The sequence below is a fragment of the Mixophyes fleayi genome, chromosome 4 (genome assembly GCF_038048845.1).
Source record: "Mixophyes fleayi isolate aMixFle1 chromosome 4, aMixFle1.hap1, whole genome shotgun sequence".
Classification (NCBI taxonomy): Eukaryota; Metazoa; Chordata; class Amphibia; order Anura; family Limnodynastidae; genus Mixophyes; species Mixophyes fleayi.
The window spans coordinates 521,366-538,453 of NC_134405.1; the positions used below are offsets into that span (position 1 = coordinate 521,366).

A 17,088-nucleotide genomic window follows, 5' to 3' on the forward strand; every position below is an offset into this window, starting at 1 on the left:
TATATACAGGTTACCACGGTATATACAGGGAGGTAGTGGTAATATACGGGTTACCAGCTGTAAACATTCCGGACTCACCGATGAACGGAACAGACAGATCGGGCTCCGCCGTCCTCGTGTCGGGAATTCCCCAGCTCCCGTCATGCACCGCGCTCACCCCGCCCACATACACTGAGACACTTCCGGATTCTCCGTGGAACGCACGTCACGTGACCACAACACCGCCAGGCTGCCTCTGGTTGGTCAAAATTCCGAGAGGGCGGAGTCTGCGTCTTGTCCAACAGATACATAGGGCAGGAGCACGTGACCAGAATCCCTCCTTCTCTTTGGCTGCTTCCAGAACAGGAGTCAGGAACATAGAGCGGCTGTAACACGGGGTGAGATACTCTGCTGGATGGGGGGTGACGGGGTGAGATACTCTGCTGGGATGGGGGGTGACGGGGTGAGATACTCTGCTGGGGACAGGGTGAGATACTCTGCTGGGATGGGGGGGTGACGGGTGAGATACTCTGCTGGGACAGGGTGAGATACTCTGCTGGGATGGGGGGTGACGGGGTGAGATACTCTGCTGGGATGGGGGTGACAGGTTGAGATACTCTGCTGGGATGGGGGGTGACAGGTTGAGATACTCTGCTGGGATGGGGGGGTGACGGGGTGAGATACCTCTGCTGGGATGGGGGTGACGGGGTGAGATACTCTGCTGTGATGGGGGGTGACGGGGTGAGATACTCTGCTGGGATGGGGGTGACAGGTTGAGATACTCTGCTGGATGGGGGGTGACGGGGTGAGATACTCTGCTGGGATGGGGGGTGACAGGTTGAGATACTCTGCTGGGATGGGGGGGTGACGGGGTGAGATACTCTGCTGGGATGGGGGTGACGGGGTGAGATACTCTGCTGGGATGGGGGTGACAGGTTGAGATACTCTGCTGGGATGGGGGGACGGGGTGAGATACTCTGCTGGGGTGACGGGGTGAGATACTCTGCTGGGATGGGGGGGTGACGGGGTGAGATACTCTGCTGGGATGGGGGTGACAGGTGAGATACTCTGCTGGGATGGGGGGGTGACGGGGTGAGATACTCTGCTGGATGGGGGGGGTGACGGGGTGAGATACTCTGCTGGGATGGGGGGGGTGACGGGGTGAGATACTCTGCTGGGATGGGGGTGATTGGGTGAGATACTCTGCTGGGATGGGGGGGTGACAGGTTGAGATACTCTGCTGGGATGGGGGGGTGACGGGGTGAGATACTCTGCTGGGATGGGGGTGACGGGTGAGATACTCTGCTGGGATGGGGGTGACAGGTTGAGATACTCTGCTGGGATGGGGGGACGGGGTGAGATACTCTGCTGGGGTGACGGGGTGAGATACTCTGCTGGATGGGGGGTGGGGGTGACGGGGTGAGATACTCTGCTGGGATGGGGGTGACAGGTTGAGATACTCTGCTGGGATGGGGGGGTGACGGGGTGAGATACTCTGCTGGGATGGGGGGGTGACGGGGTGAGATACTCTGCTGGGATGGGGGGGTGACGGGGTGAGATACTCTGCTGGATGGGGGGGTGACGGGGTGAGATACTCTGCTGGGATGGGGGGGTGACGGGGTGAGATACTCTGCTGGGATGGGGGTGACGGGGTGAGATACTCTGCTGGGATGGGGGGTGACTGGTTGAGATACTCTGCTGGGATGGGGGGTGACAGGTTGAGATACTCTGCTGGGATGGGGGGGGTGACGGGGTGAGATACTCTGCTGGGATGGGGGTGACGGGGTGAGATACTCTGCTGGGATGGGGGGTGACAGGTTGAGATACTCTGCTGGGATGGGGGGGTGACGGGGTGAGATACTCTGCTGGGATGGGGGTGACAGGTTGAGATACTCTGCTGGGATGGGGGTGACGGGGTGAGATACTCTGCAGACACAGGGGGTGAGATACTCTGCTGGGATGGGGTGGTGACAGGTTGAGATACTCTGCTGGGATGGGGGGTGACGGGGTGAGATACTCTGCAGACACAGGGGGTGAGATACTCTGCTGGGATGGGGGTGACAGGTTGAGATACTCTGCTGGGATGGGGGGGTGACGGGGTGAGATACTCTGCTGGGATGGGGGTGACGGGGTGAGATACTCTGCTGGGATGGGGGTGACGGGGTGAGATACTCTGCTGGGATGGGGGGTGACAGGTTGAGATACTCCTGCTGGGATGGGGGGGTGACGGGGTGAGATACTCTGCTGGGATGGGGGGTGACAGGTTGAGATACTCTGCTGGATGGGGGGTGACGGGGTGAGATACTCTGCAGACACAGTGGGTGAGATACTCTGCTGGGATGGGGGTGACAGGTTGAGATTACCTGCTGGGATGGCGGGGTGACGGGGTGAGATACTCTGCTGGGATGGGGGTGACAGGTTGAGATACTCTGCTGGGATGGGGGGTGACGGGGTGAGATACTCTGCAGACACAGGGGGTGAGATACTCTGCTGGGATGGGGGGTGACAGGTTGAGATACTCTGCTGGGATGGGGGGTGACGGGGTGAGATACTCTGCTGGATGGGGGGTGACGGGAGAGATACTCTGCTGGGATGGGGGTGTGACGGGGTGAGATACTCTGCTGGGATGGGGGGGGTGACGGGGTGAGATACTCTGCTGGGATGGGGGGTGACGGGGTGAGATACTCTGCTGGGATGGGGGTGACGGGGTGAGATACTCTGCTGGATGGTGGGTGGCGGGGTGAGATACTCTGCTGGGATGGGGGGTGACGGGGTGAGATACTCTGCTGGGATGGGGGGTGACAGGTTGAGATACTCTGCGGGATGGGGGGTGACAGTTGAGATACTCTGCTGGGATGGGGGTGACGGGGTGAGATACTCTGCTGGGATGGGGGGTGACGGGGTGAGATACTCTGCAGACACAGGGGGTGAGATACTCTGCTGGGATGGTGGGTGGCGGGGTGAGATACTCTGCTGGATGGGGGGTGACAGGTTGAGATACTCTGCGGGATGGGGGGGTGACGGGGTGAGATACTCTGCTGGGATGGGGGTGACAGGTTGAGATACTCTGCTGGGTTGGGGGGTGACGGGTGAGATACTCTGCAGACACAGGGGGTGAGATACTCTGCTGGGATGGGGGTGACAGGTTGAGATACTCTGCTGGGATGGGGGGGTGTCGGGTGTGAGATACTCTGCTGGGATGGGGGGTGACGGGGTGAGATACTCTGCTGGGATGGGGGGTGACGGGGTGAGATACTCTGCTGGGATGGGGGTGACGGGGTGAGATACTCTGCTGGGATGGGGGTGACGGGGTGAGATACTCTGCTGGGATGGTGGGTGGCGGGGTGAGATACTCTGCTGGGATGGGGGGTGACGGGGTGAGATACTCTGCTGGGATGGTGGGTGGCGGGGGTGAGATACTCTGCTGGGATGGGGGGTGACGGGGTGAGATACTCTGCTGGGATGGGGGGTGACGGGGTTGAGATACTCTGCTGGGATGGGGGGTGACGGGGTGAGATACTCTGCTGGGATGGGGGGCGACGGGGTGAGATACTCTGCTGGGATGGGGGGCGACGGGGTGAGATACTCTGCTGGGATGGGGGGTGACGGGTGAGATACTCTGCTGGGATGGGGGGGTGACGGGTGAGATACTCTGCTGGGATGGGGGGGTGACGGGGTGAGATACTCTGCTGGGATGGGGGGGTGACGGGGTGAGATACTCTGCTGGGATGGGGGGGTGACGGGGTGAGATAACTCTGCTGGGATGGTGGGTGGCGGGGTGAGATACTCTGCTGGGATGGGGGGTGGCGGGGTGAGATACTCTGCTGGGATGGGGGTGACGGGTTGAGATACTCTGCTGGGATGGGGGTGACGGGGTGAGATACTCTGCTGGGATGGGGGGTGACGGGGTGAGATACTCTGCTGGGATGGGGGGTGACGGGGTGAGATACTCTGCTGGGATGGGGGGTGACGGGGTGAGATACTCTGCTGGGATGGGGGGGTGACGGGGGTGAGATACTCTGCTGGGATGTGGGGGTGACGGGGTGAGACACTCTGCTGGGATGGGGGGCGACGGGGTGAGACACTCTGCTGGGATGGGGGGTTGACGGGGTGAGATACTCTGCTGGGATGGGGGGGTGACGGGGTGAGATACTCTGCTGGGATGGGGGGTGACGGGGTGAGATACTCTGCTGGGATGGGGGGGTGACGGGGTGAGATACTCTGCTGGGATGGGGGGGGTGACGGGGTGAGATACTCTGCTGGGATGGGGGGGGTGACGGGGTGAGATACTCTGCTGGGATGGGGGGGTGACGGGGTGAGATACTCTGCTGGGATGGGGGGTGACGGGGTGAGATACTCTGCTGGGATGGGGGGGGGTGACGGGGTGAGATACTCTGCTGGGATGGGGGGTGACGGGTGAGATACTCTGCTGGGATGGGGGGGGTGACGGGGTGAGATACTCTGCTGGGATGGGGGGGGTGACGGGGTGAGATACTCTGCTGGGATGGGGGGGTGACGGGGTGAGATACTCTGCTGGATGGGGGGGTGACGGGGTGAGATACTCTGCTGGGATGGGGGGGGACGGGGGTGAGATACTCTGCTGGGATGGGGGGGTGACGGGGTGAGATACTCTGCTGGGATGGGGGGGTGACGGGGTGAGATACTCTGCTGGGATGGGGGGGTGACGGGGTGAGTTACTCTGCTGGGATGGGGGGGTGACGGGGTGAGATACTCTGCTGGGATGGGGGGGTGACGGGGTGAGATACTCTGCTGGGATGGGGGGGTGACGGGGGTGAGATACTCTGCTGGATGGGGGGGTGACGGGGTGAGATACTCTGCTGGGATGGGGGTGTGACGGGGTGAGATACTCTGCTGGGATGGGGGGGTGACGGGGTGAGATACTCTGCTGGGATGGGGGGGGTGACGGGGTGAGATACTCTGCTGGGATGGGGGGGTGACGGGGTGAGATACTCTGCTGGGATGGGGGGGTGACGGGGTGAGATACTCTGCTTGGGATGGGGGGGTGACGGGGTGAGTTACGCTGCTGGGATGGGGGGGTGACGGGGTGAGATACTCTGCTGGGATGGGGGGGGTGACGGGGTGAGATACTCTGCTGGGATGGGGGGGTGACGGGGTGAGATACTCTGCTGGGATGGGGGGTGACGGGGTGAGATACTCTGCTGGGATGGGGGGTGACGGGGTGAGATACTCTGCTGGGATGGGGGGGTGACGGGGTGAGATACTCTGCTGGGATGGGGGGGTGACGGGGTGAGATACTCTGCTGGATTGGGGGGGTGACGGGGTGAGATACTCTGCTGGGATGGGGGGGTGACGGGGTGAGATACTCTGCTGGGATGGGGGGTGACGGGTGAGATACTCTGCTGGGATGGGGGGAGACGGGGTGAGATACTCTGCTGGGATGGGGGGCGACGGGTGAGATACTCTGCTGGATGGGGGGCGACGGGGTGAGATACTCTGCTGGGATGGGGGTGACGGGATGAGATAGTGTGTAGGCACAACAACGGTGTGTCAGGGGTTTTAGCAACAAATGCTTGCCCCTTTGCCTATGATGTCGCTACTGTACGGGGTGCGGGATATAGACAGCAACTATGTCAGTCGGTGTACTTAAAAAAGGCCCTAAGAAAAATATATCTGCCTCCTGGGTTAATCTGTACTTGATCTAAGACAAAGTTAAATGTGTTTCAACTAGCACTGCAGAATGAATGGCATGGTAGGCCCAGCCCACCCAGGACTTCTTAAGGGAGAGAACCTGCTACATGTAAGGTGGCTTATGAGGAACCGCCATGTCAGGATTAGACTTCCTAACCTGACTGGGCACTAGTGAGCCCTTGATCTTGTCGCTCAACCCCCTAAAGTTCCAGGTGAGCAGACAAAGTCGTCGTCTTCCCCCCCCCCCCCCCCCCCTTAAATTGCCCATACGAGTCAGCCGGATGGGAGGTAAGGCAGCTCTTCCTCATCTGAGAGTCGGGACTGGGGTTCTCCATCCTCAGCAGCCCTGCTCAGCAGACAGCCCATTACTACAGCAATACGTTATTCTGGAGTATACATAAGAAGACCGTTCTTCACCACTAATTACATAAACACATAATATAAAGCGATCTACAACTATAACTTTTCCCAACCAACCTGTACACCTATTCTAGCTAAGACTAAACATCCCATGATTACCCCTTAATTTTAGAAGGAGAAATCCTAGACCCCAACTATATAAGAACAGACAAAGCCTAACTCCTCTAGTACAATTTCTCCCACTTTCAGTAGTAAAATAATAAGTATGCCACAGTTGCAGACCCATCGATAGTTACGGTTCAAGGATCTCTTTGTCTGGCAGGTGGTCGTCTTTCAAGCCAGTGGGGTTCCATGTATTGATCTGGGTAAGAATAGGGGGAGGTGGGGTTCCAGTCTGGTGATGTAATGATCTGGGTAGGAATGGGAGGAGGTGGGGTTCCATGAAATGATCTGGGTAAGAATAGGGGAGGTGGGGTTCCAGTCTGGTGATGTAATGATCTGGGTAGGAATGGGAGGAGGTGGGGTTCCATGTAATGATCTGGGTAGGAATGGGAGGAGGTGGGGTTCCAGTCTGGTGATGTAATGATCTGGGTAGGAATGGGGGGAGGTGGGGTTCCATGTAATGATCTGGGTAGGAATGGGAGGAGGTGGGGTTCCATGTAATGATCTGGGTAAGAATGGGAGGAGGTGGGGTTCCAGGTCTGGTGATGTAATGATCTGGTAGGAATGGGGGAGGTGGGGTTCCAGTCTGGTGATGTAATGATCCGGGTAGGAATGGGGGAAGGTAGGGTTCCAGTCTGGTGATGTAATGATCTGGTAGGAATGGGGGGAGGTGGGGTCCATGTAATGATCTGGGTAGGATGGGGGGAGGTGGGGTTCCAGTCTGGTGATGTAATGATCTGGCAGGAATAGGGGGGAGGTGGGGTTCCAGTCTGGTGATGTAATGATCTGGGAAGGTAATGGGGGAAGGTGGGGTTCCCAGTCTGGTGATGTAATGATCTGGGTAGGAATGGGGGGAGGTGGGGTTCCAGTCTGGTGATGTAATGATCTGGTAGGAATGGAGGAGGTGGGTTCCAGCCTGGTGATGTAATGATCTGGGTAGGAATGGGGGGAGGTGGGGTTCCAGTCTGGTGATGTAATGATCTGGGTAGGAATGGGGGGAGGTGGAGTTCCATGTAATGATCTGGTAGATGGAATGGAGGTGGGGTTCCAGTCTGGTGATGTAATGATCAGGGTAGAATGGGGGGAGGGGGGTTCCCATGTAATGATCTGGGTAGGAATGGGGGGAGGTCGGGTTCCAGTCTGGAGATGTAATGATCTGGGTAGGAATGGGAGGAGGTGGGGTTCTAGTCTGGTGATGTAATGATCTGGGTAGGAATGGGAGGAGGTGGGGTTCCAGTCTGGAGATGTAATGATCTGGGTAGGAATGGGAGGAGGTGGGGTTCTAGTCTGGTGATGTAATGATCTGGGTAGGAATGGGAGGAGGTGGGGTTCCAGTCTGGTGATGTAATGATCTGGGTAGGAATGGGGGGAGGTGGGGTTCCAGTCTGGTGATGTAATGAATCCGGGTAGGAATGGGGGGGAGGTGGAGTTCCATGTAATGATCTGGGTAGGAATGGGGGGAGGTGGGGTTCCAGTCTGGTGATGTAATGATCTGGGTAGGAATGGGAGGAGGTGGAGTTCATGTAATGATCTGGGTAAGAATGGGGGGAGGTGGGGTTCCAGTCTGGAGATGTAATGATCTGGGTAGGAATTGGAGGAGGTGGGGTTCCAGCCTGGTGATGTAATGATCTGGGTAGGAATGGGGGAGAGGTGGGGTTCCAGTCTGGTGATGTAATGATCTGGGTAGGAATGGGGGGAGGTGGAGTTCCATGTAATGATCTGGGTAGGAATGGGAGGAGGTGGGGTTCCAGTCTGGTGATGTATGATCTGGGTAGGAATGGGGGAGGTCGGGTTCCAGTCTGGTGATGTAATGATCTGGGTAGGAATGGAGGAGGTGGGGTTCCAGTCTGGAGATGTAATGATCTGGGTAGGAATTGGGAGGAGGTGGGGTTCCAGTCTGGTGATGTAATGATCTGGGTAGGAATGGGGGGAGGTGGGGTTCCATGTAATGATCTGGGTAGGAATGGGAGGAGGTGGGGTTCCAGTCTGGTGATGTAATGATCCGGGTAGGAATGGGGGGAGGTGGGGTTCCAGCCTGGTGATGTAATGATCTGGGTAGGATGGGAGGAGGTGGGGTTCCAGTCTGGTGATGTAATGATCTGGGTAAGAATGGGGGGAGGTGGGGTTCCAGTCTGGAGATGTAATGATCTGGGTAGGAATGGGAGGAGGTGGGGTTCCAGCCTGGTGATGTAATGATCCGGGTAGGAATGGGGGGAGGTGGGGTTCCAGCCTGGTGATGTAATGATCTGGGTAGGAATGGGAGGAGGTGGGGTTCCAGTCTGGTGATGTAATGATCTGGGTAAGAATGGGGGGAGGTGGGGTTCCAGTCTGGAGATGTAATGATCTGGGTAGGAATGGGAGGAGGTGGGGTTCCAGTCTGGTGATGTAATGATCTGGGTAGGAATGGGAGGGGGTGGGGTCCAGTCTGGTGATGTAATGATCTGGGTAGGAATGGGGGAGGTGGGGTTCCAGTCTGGTGATGTAATGATCCGGGTAGGAATGGGGAAGGTGGGGTTCCAGTCTGGTGATGTAATGATCTGGGTAGGAATGGGGGAGGTGGGGTTCCATGTAATGATCTGGTAGAATGGGAGGAGGTGGGGTTCCAGTCTGGTGATGTAATGATCCGGGTAGGAATGGGGGGAGGTGGGGTTCCAGCCTGGTGATGTAATGATCTGGGTAGGAATGGGATGAGGTGGGGTTCCAGTCTGGTGATGTAATGATCTGGGTAAGAATGGGGGGAGGTGGGTTCCAGTCTGGAGATGTAATGATCTGGGTAGGAATGGGAGGAGGTGGGGTTCCAGCCTGGTGATGTAATGATCCGGGTAGGAATGGGGGAGGTGGGGTTCCAGCCTGGTGATGTAATGATCTGGGTAGGAATGGGAGGAGGTGGGGTTCCAGTCTGGTGATGTAATGATCTGGGTAAGAAGGGGGTAGGTGGGGTTCCAGTCTGGAGATGTAATGATCTGGGTAGGAATGGAGGAGGTGGGATTCCAGCCTGGTGATGTAATGATCTGGGTAGGATGGGGGGAGGTGGGGTTCCAGTCTGGTGATGTAATGATCTGGGTAGAAATGGGGGAAGGTGGGGTTCCAGTCTGGTGATGTAATGATCTGGGTAGGATGGGAGGAGGTGGGGTTTCAGTCTGGAGATGTAATGATCTGGGTAGGAATGGGAGGAGGTGGGGTTCCAGTCTGGTGATGTAATGATCTGGGTAGGAATGGGGGGAGGTGGGCGTTCCATGTAATGATCTGGTAGGAATGGGGGAAGGTGGGGTTCCAGTCTGGTGATGTAATGATCTGGGTAGGAATGGGAGGAGGTGGGGTTTCAGTCTGGAGATGTAATGATCTGGGTAGGAATGGGAGGAGGTGGGGTTCCAGTCTGGTGATGTAATGATCTGGGTAGGAATGGGGGAGGTGGGGTTCCAGTCTGGTGATGTAATGATCTGGGTAAGAATGGGGGGAGGTGGGGTTCCAGGTCTGGTGATGTAATGATCCGGGTAAGAATGGGAGGAGGTGGGGTTCCAGTCTGGTGATGTAATGATCTGGGTAGGAATGGGGGAGGTGGGTTCCATAATGATATTTTCAATGTGGCAGCATGATTAGCAGTGTGGCCATTGGCAATTTATTTCTAAAAATATTACTCGTGGACTTGGTTCTTTGGTACATTCCCTGGTATTCATACTTTGCATGTTCCATCACCCCTGTTTTGTTCTTCAATGTTTCTATCTGGTGAAGAGCATTGGTATATTATTATTCCTTCGTCCTGCTAGTAACCTTTACTCAGCAGTATCGCGTTCCTCCCTCCTGTCAGTGACCTTTACTCTGCCATATGCACTTATTACATAACCCATTTCTGTGTTAGGTAGAGAGATAGTTTAATGCATAACGTGGGGAATATTAATATCTGGGGTATGTAGCGTGGATATGTGTCCACTAATCCTACGACGTGCCTAAACTCAAGTAATCTCACTCTTTCCAATAAAGACTGTTATTTGAAACCAGTTGGGTGCAGTTGTGTCCTTATTGCTGGAGGTTCAGGAACCAGTGTGGATCACTAAAGTGCTGTTTCCTTGTGTGTATAAATGGGGACTTTTCTAATAACTTGCTGCAATATTAAACAATGCGGATGCTCACTAAAAAGTGTATAAATAGATATGTATCAGCCTCGTGGATTCAGGGTTTATTTAATTAATATTTTACTAATAACTCATTTTCTCTGTTAATTCGTACTAATTTCATCTATTTCTCATCATTCATTTAAGCCTACCCCTAACATTCCTCGCTACGACTGGAAACTGGTGGACTGAGCAACTCTAACGTCTGGGTAAGTCATAGTGTGCTTGCTATGTACGAGTCCTCCGCATAATGGCTTACTAAAATCTGCACTTAGTCCTCAGGATGGACCCAGTCATTCGCTTTCTCTTTACTACTGGTATCTTGACCTTCACGTACCCACTAATGTCTGGACTGCTGCTTATACCTGCATAAGTCTAGAAGCGTAGACCAGAATACACAATGGTTCTACATGTTCTTTCCCCTGACTCTGAGGCTGATATCACTAGTAACACCCTTCAGTCACAATATATATATATAAATAATATTATGGCCCCTTTTTCTGCAGCTTTTCCACCCGTTTATCCCCTTTATTCCTGTCTGGCAAAATGAAACCTGGTTTCTGCACTTCAGCAGACTTGTATTGCCAATAAAGGCCTTGTCCCGTGCAAATCCTTTCACCTGCCAGCGTGCCTCTAAAACGGTGCCATCTGTTTCTTCCCAGTAGAGTTAGGAGCTCTTGTAGGTGTGAGATATTAGAAAAGCGCATTTGTGTTGCAGTATTTTTGCGGTTCATAAATTACAAAGTGTAAATCTATTGCATATATAGTAATTCTGTACAGCAAAGGGTGAGAGGTTGGAGCATTTGTTTCATTCAGTCAGCTCATCATGATCTCTTTGGAGTAGACAGTAAAAATTATTAAATGTTATAAGCCTCTTCCCCAACCAGAAGGAGAGGCGCAGTACGAGGCCGCTGCGCAGGTGAGTGGGGGCGCAGGCCGAGGCCGCTGCGCAGGTGGGGGGGGGCGCAGGCAGAGGCCGGTGCGCAGGCGAGGGGGGGCGCAGGCCCGAGGCCGGTGCGCAGGTCGAGGTCTGTGCGCAGGCGAGGGGGGGGCGCAGGCCGAGGCCGCTGCGCAGGCGAGGGGGGGGGGGGGGCGCAGGCTGAGGCTGGTGCGCAGGTCGAGGTCTGTGCGCAGGCGAGGGGGGGCGCAGGCCGAGGCCGGTGCACAGGGGAGGCACCGGCCGAGGCGCAGGAGTGGGATGCGCAGGCTGAGGCTGCTGCGCAGGGGGGGGGGGGGGGGGGGGGGCGCAGGCAGAGGCCGGTGCGCAGGCGAGGGGGGGGGGGGGCGCAGGCCGAGGCCCGCTGCGCAGGGGGGGGGGGGGGGGGGGGGGGGGGGGGGGGGGGGGGGGGGGGGGGGGGGGGGCTGGGCAGGAGGCCGGTGCGCAGGCGAGGGGGGGGTGGGGGGGGGGGGGCGCAGGCTTGAGGCTGGTGCGCAGGTCGAGGCCTGTGCGCAGGCGAGGGGGGGGCGCAGGCCGAGGCCGGTGCACAGGGGAGGCGCAGGCCGAGGCGAAGGAAAGGGGAGGCACCGGCCGAGGCGCAGGAGTGGGATGCGCAGGCTGAGGCTGCTGCGCAAGCGACGTGAGGCTGCTCTGCAGGTGGAAGAGATCGGCTGAGTTTATATAATATGAGCTGTTCTTGTGGCTGTGAATGTCACACATATAGCAGATCTATGACCTGTGTGTTTGGTGCATGACATGTTCCTCCTGCGATGTTTACGTGTACCTGCTTTTGGTACATAGGCCTGTACTCCCCGACAGCCATTGGTGGCATATAACAAGCTGATCCTTCCTTTTTCTTTTTTTTTAATATAAAGTGTTTTTTATTAAGGGTTTTTTTTATACAGCACTAAAATAAAATAATTTTTTTTGCCAGAATCTTGGCATCCGTAGTGATCAGGGAGATAGGCTGTATTAATCCGGATACAAAGCATCCTTGCCAGGTTCAAGTATAAGGATGACTACGACCTCAAACATGGAGGGGGGGGGAGTAATCATTACTCCAGCAACTGGAAATTAGTCTCTAACAGCTTGGGAACAAGGAATTGTCTATACTGCTTATATACCTCTATTGGAATACCATCAATTCCCAGAGCCTTACGATTGCAAAATGAAGAGATGGCTGCTGCAATTTCCTCTTTAGAAATAGGAGAATCCAAGAGGTCAAACTGACTCTTGTGACAGTCGCTGGAGTTTAATGCCACTAAGGTAGGCAGTAAGCTCAGTGGGTGTATATCGAGTCTGTGTGGAATATACATTACTGTAGTACTCAAAAAAGACCCCTGCAATTTTGGCCCCTGTAAACTGTTTGACATTACATTTATCTAATGGCTGGAATTGTCCTAGTGGACAGTTTGTCTCTGGTCAGGCATACCAGGTAACTATGGCCCATGTCAGCTTGAAATTAGTGATTATGTCTGGAGAAGAGATGCCTCTGACTGTTCTTGTCATATAAAAAGTTGGACCAGTCAGACTGTACCGACATCACTGCTCCAGCTCACCCTCCCTCTGCTTATTAAGTTTTTTTTGATTCCCACCATCTCCTCTATAATGGTACCCTCATCAAGGCCTTGAACGAGTCCCATAACACAGCTGGGCTAACCTCCACCGAGTTGTTATTAAAGTACCCCTCTCAGAGGCATGCCAGGCCAGTACCCTCACCAAGTCTGGACAACCAATAGGGATTCAGTTTCCAGAACTTTCGACCCTGCTCAGCCCTCGGGTCAAAGTTGGCCAGAATTGGGGAATGGTTGGAGATGCCCCTAGCAAGGTAATCCACCCCAGAGACCATGGGGACCAGACTACGTGATGCAAAGACCATATCTATTATTGACAGGGAGTGGTGAGTATGGGAATGACAAGAAAAGTGTTTAACACCTGGGTTCCTAAATTACAAACATCTACCAGCCTCATATCTTCAGTAAGTTTACCAAAGGTAGTTGGCCTGCTGGGTACTGTCAGAGGATCCTCTGTCAGTACCCAACTATCCACAGTTACATCCATTACGTTATTAAAGTCCCCTAGGCACAACAACGGTGTGTCAGGGGTTTTAGCAACAAATGCTGCCCCTTTGCCTATGATGTCGCTACTGTACGGGGTGCGGGATATAGACAGCCAACTATGTCAGTGGGTGTACTTAAAAGAGGCCCTAAGAAAAATACATCTGCCTCCTGGGTTAATCTGTACTTGATCTAAGACAAAGTTAAATGTGTTTCAACTAGCACTGCAGAATGAATGGCATTGTAGGCCCAGCCCACCCAGGACTTCTTAAGGGAGAGAACCTTGCTACCTGTAAGGTGGCTTATGAGGAACCGCCATGTCAGGATTAGACTTCCTAACCTGACTGGGCACTAGTGAGCCCTTGATCTTGTCGCTCAACCCCCTAAAGTTCCAGGTGAGCAGACAAAGTCGTCGTCTTCCCCCCCCCCCCCCCTTAAATTGCCCATACGAGTCAGCCAGATGGGAGGTAAGGCAGCTCTTCCTCATCTGAGAGTCGGGACTGGGGTTCTCCATCCTCAGCCAGCCCTGCTCAGCAGACAGCCCATTACTACAGCAATACGTTATTCTGGAGTATACATAAGAAGACCGCTCTTCACCACTAATTACATGAACACATAATATAAAGTGATCTACAACTATCTCGATAACTTTTCCCAACCAACCCAGTACACCTATTCTAGCTAAGACTAAACATCCCACGATTACCCCTTAATTTTAGCAGGAAAAATCCTAGACCCCAACTATATAAGAACAGACAGCCTAACTCCTCTAGTACAATTTCTCCCACTTTCAGTAGTAAAATAAATAAGTATACCACAGTTGCAGACCCATCGATTGGTTACAGTTCAAGGATCTCTTTGTCTGGCAGGTGGTCGTCTTTCAAGCCAGTTCTCCACTTCATGCAGCTTAGCAAAGAAATGGGACCTGCCATCCGCTGTGATCCTAAGCTTAGAGGGAAACAACATAGTATAACGGGAACTGATGTTCCTGTAGCTTCTTTTTTATTGAGATGAACTGTTAACGAGCCATCTGTACTTTTCACGGCAAAGTCCGGAAATACCATGATCATATGATTCCCAAATTGTAGGGGCTTTGCTGTCTGGTCATCCGAAGAACCGTATCCCGGTCCTTAAAGTGTAGCAGCTTGGCAATGAAGGTGCTGGCTGGGGCACCCAGCTGTGGGGGCTTAGGTGGCAATCAATGAGTCCTTTCTAAATCAAAATGTGGGGAAAATGCTTCCCTACTAAATTCTTTTATGAGCCAGTCCTCTAGAAACAATTCAGGGTTAGAGCCCTCCACTCTCTCTGGCAGCCCGACAAACCGTAGATTGTTGTGGCGGAGCCAGCCTTCCAGATCAGTCATCTTCACTCGGCACTGGCTAATCTGGGCAACCAGGCCTGAAATCTCACAATGAAGGAGGGCAGTAGAATCCTCAAGGATATAGAGAGTCTATGTTCCAGCTCCCCTACTCTCTCCCACACCTTCTGAAAGTTATGACGTATTAGTGAGAGATCAGCCTTCACCTCTCCAATCTTGTCCATAACCCTCGGAGGATGAAATGGACAGCAGGACTTGACTTGAGCATCCACACCTGCGGGAGGAGGGGAAGACTGAGACATCTGGACACATTACAAGCTAATAATTCTTGGCCTAAACATAATGTGTGAAAACAAACAACAGAATAACTGGTGTGTTTTTTTTTTTTTTCCTAATTCTTAATTTTCTCTATATGCTGTATGGCGTTTGAGTTAATTGATAGACTCCATTAGATGTAAATTAACTTACTGGGATTTTGCCACATCCCTCCCATCTCCAATTGCATTTGGCTCAATAACCTCATTCAGGAGCGTTGGCTTCAGTGGAAAGAGAATGCTACTCGTCAGCTCACCAGCCTGTGAGTGCCAACTGAGCGTGTCCAGGACACCATGCAGCTTGGGAGTGTTTCATACCCTGAGAATGAGAGAACTTCCCACCAGGCGGATGTCTTCATTGTGTCTTCACACATCATTTCAGCACGTGGCATAGAAATGTAGCTAAATACCCACCTTTCTGCTCAGTTGGCTGAGATAAAGATAATCCAAAGCTTTATGGGCTTAGCAAAATTGCAGACATTTTAACTAGAATTTCTCAAGAGGTTTTTGCCCTATAACCGCCTCGACCAAACAGGACACTCAAGTACACATGGAATCTGTTCACATCAGCATCCTTTCTCCAGTATCTTGACCGAATGCAACCGGGAGTGGGTCATGAGCCGTGGTTTCCCAGACTGACGACAAGGACATCCTTCAGCCTTGTGTATTCAAAGAGATTCACCTCTGCCAAGTTCAGCAGCGATGTGGGAAACCAGGAATTGCTGGTCGTCATCATCATAGCCCACACTGAGTGGGAGCAGATTTCTCCTTCTACCCTCACTGACCCCAGGAACTTGCAGTATATTTAGGTTCTAAGAGGTTGCCCCTTCGGCAGGCACTGTGAGCGCTATTCCTAGCCAGATTCAACTTCATCATAAAGAGAAAAGAAATTACTAGTACTGGTACGAGTAGTGTTATAACTCGTCTATCAAGGTGTGGGGGAAATAATAATTATGAAATTAAAACAATCTGAGAATCCATTCTTGTAAAAGAAAAACACGTTAGGAAAAATAAATTTGCTGGTATTGAGCTGCCAGACATCAATGAGATGTCCGGCTGTGCTAATTATTGGGTGCTACGGTACCAGAACATCATGGATTTTCCTGCTCACTTCTGCGGGGTGTGAAGAAAAATCTGTGATGTTAGATCACTGTGGAGTACTATTATGACTGTTCATTAGACACTCCGCGGCACATGGCTAGCAGTTCAATTCCCTCCATAATGTATTCCGTACCTTAACATAGGTATAATGTGGTTCCACTCACCTAAAGATATAGTGAAAATCTTGCATCAAATTAATCTACTGTTATTCGAGAAGTAGACTACAAATTCCTTTATTCTAAAATAAATGTAAAAAGTATGGTGCATTATTTCTTGTTTTAAGTTGATATAGTTAAAAAAAATGCACCAACACCAATAGAATAACATCACCCTTTAAACAAAAAAAAAAAACAGTTACGTATTGTCTTTGAACATCCTGACAGTGACATTGTACAATTGTCTCTGTCGCTACATGTCTCTCAGAACCTCTGTCTCTCTCACCAGGAGAGAGACCTAGGTGGCAGAGAACAGAATGTCTCTGTCACTAAACGTCTGTCAGAGCCTCTGTCTCTCTCACCAGAAGAGAGACCTAGGTGGCAGAGAACAGAATGTCTCTCTGTCACTAAACGTCTGTCAGAGCCTCTGTCTCTCTCACCAGAAGAGAGACCTAGGTGGCAGAGAACAGAATGTCTCTCGGTCACTACATGTCTCTCTCACCAGGAGAGAGATCTAGGTGGCAGAGAAAAGAATGTCTCTCTGTCACTATGCTGTCTCTCAGAACCCCTGTCTGTCTCATCAGGAGAGAGACCTAGGTGGCAGAGAACAGAATGCCTCTCTGTCACTACACGTCTCTCAGAACCCCTGTCTGTCTCATCAGGAGAGAGACCTAGGTGGCAGAGAACAGAATGCCTCTCTGTCACTACACGTCTCTCAGAACCTCTGTCTGTCTCATCAGGAGAGAGACCTAGGTGGCAGAAAACAGAATGTCTCTCTGTCACTACGCTGTCTCTCAGAACCCCTGTCTGTCTCATCAGGAGAGAGACTTAGGTGGCAGAGAACAGAATGCCTCTCTGTCACTACACGTCTCTCAGAACCCCTGTCTGTCCCATCGGGAGAGAGACCTAGGTGGCAGAGAACA

The 17,088-nt window shown here is 53.2% G+C and overlaps 1 protein-coding gene across 5 annotated transcripts in view; it reads left to right on the forward strand.

Moving 5' to 3' along the window:
* The first annotated feature begins 279 nt into the window (after positions 1-279).
* The window catches only part of SLC16A13 (solute carrier family 16 member 13), a 50,399-nt gene continuing 33,590 nt past the window's right edge, over positions 280-17,088 (forward strand). For all 5 annotated transcript variants that reach the window (XM_075206096.1, XM_075206094.1, XM_075206095.1 and 2 more), the window contains exons 1-2: positions 280-377; positions 10,431-10,492. The gene's annotated coding sequence lies outside the window, so the exon portion shown is untranslated. The remainder of the gene's footprint in view (positions 378-10,430; positions 10,493-17,088) is intronic.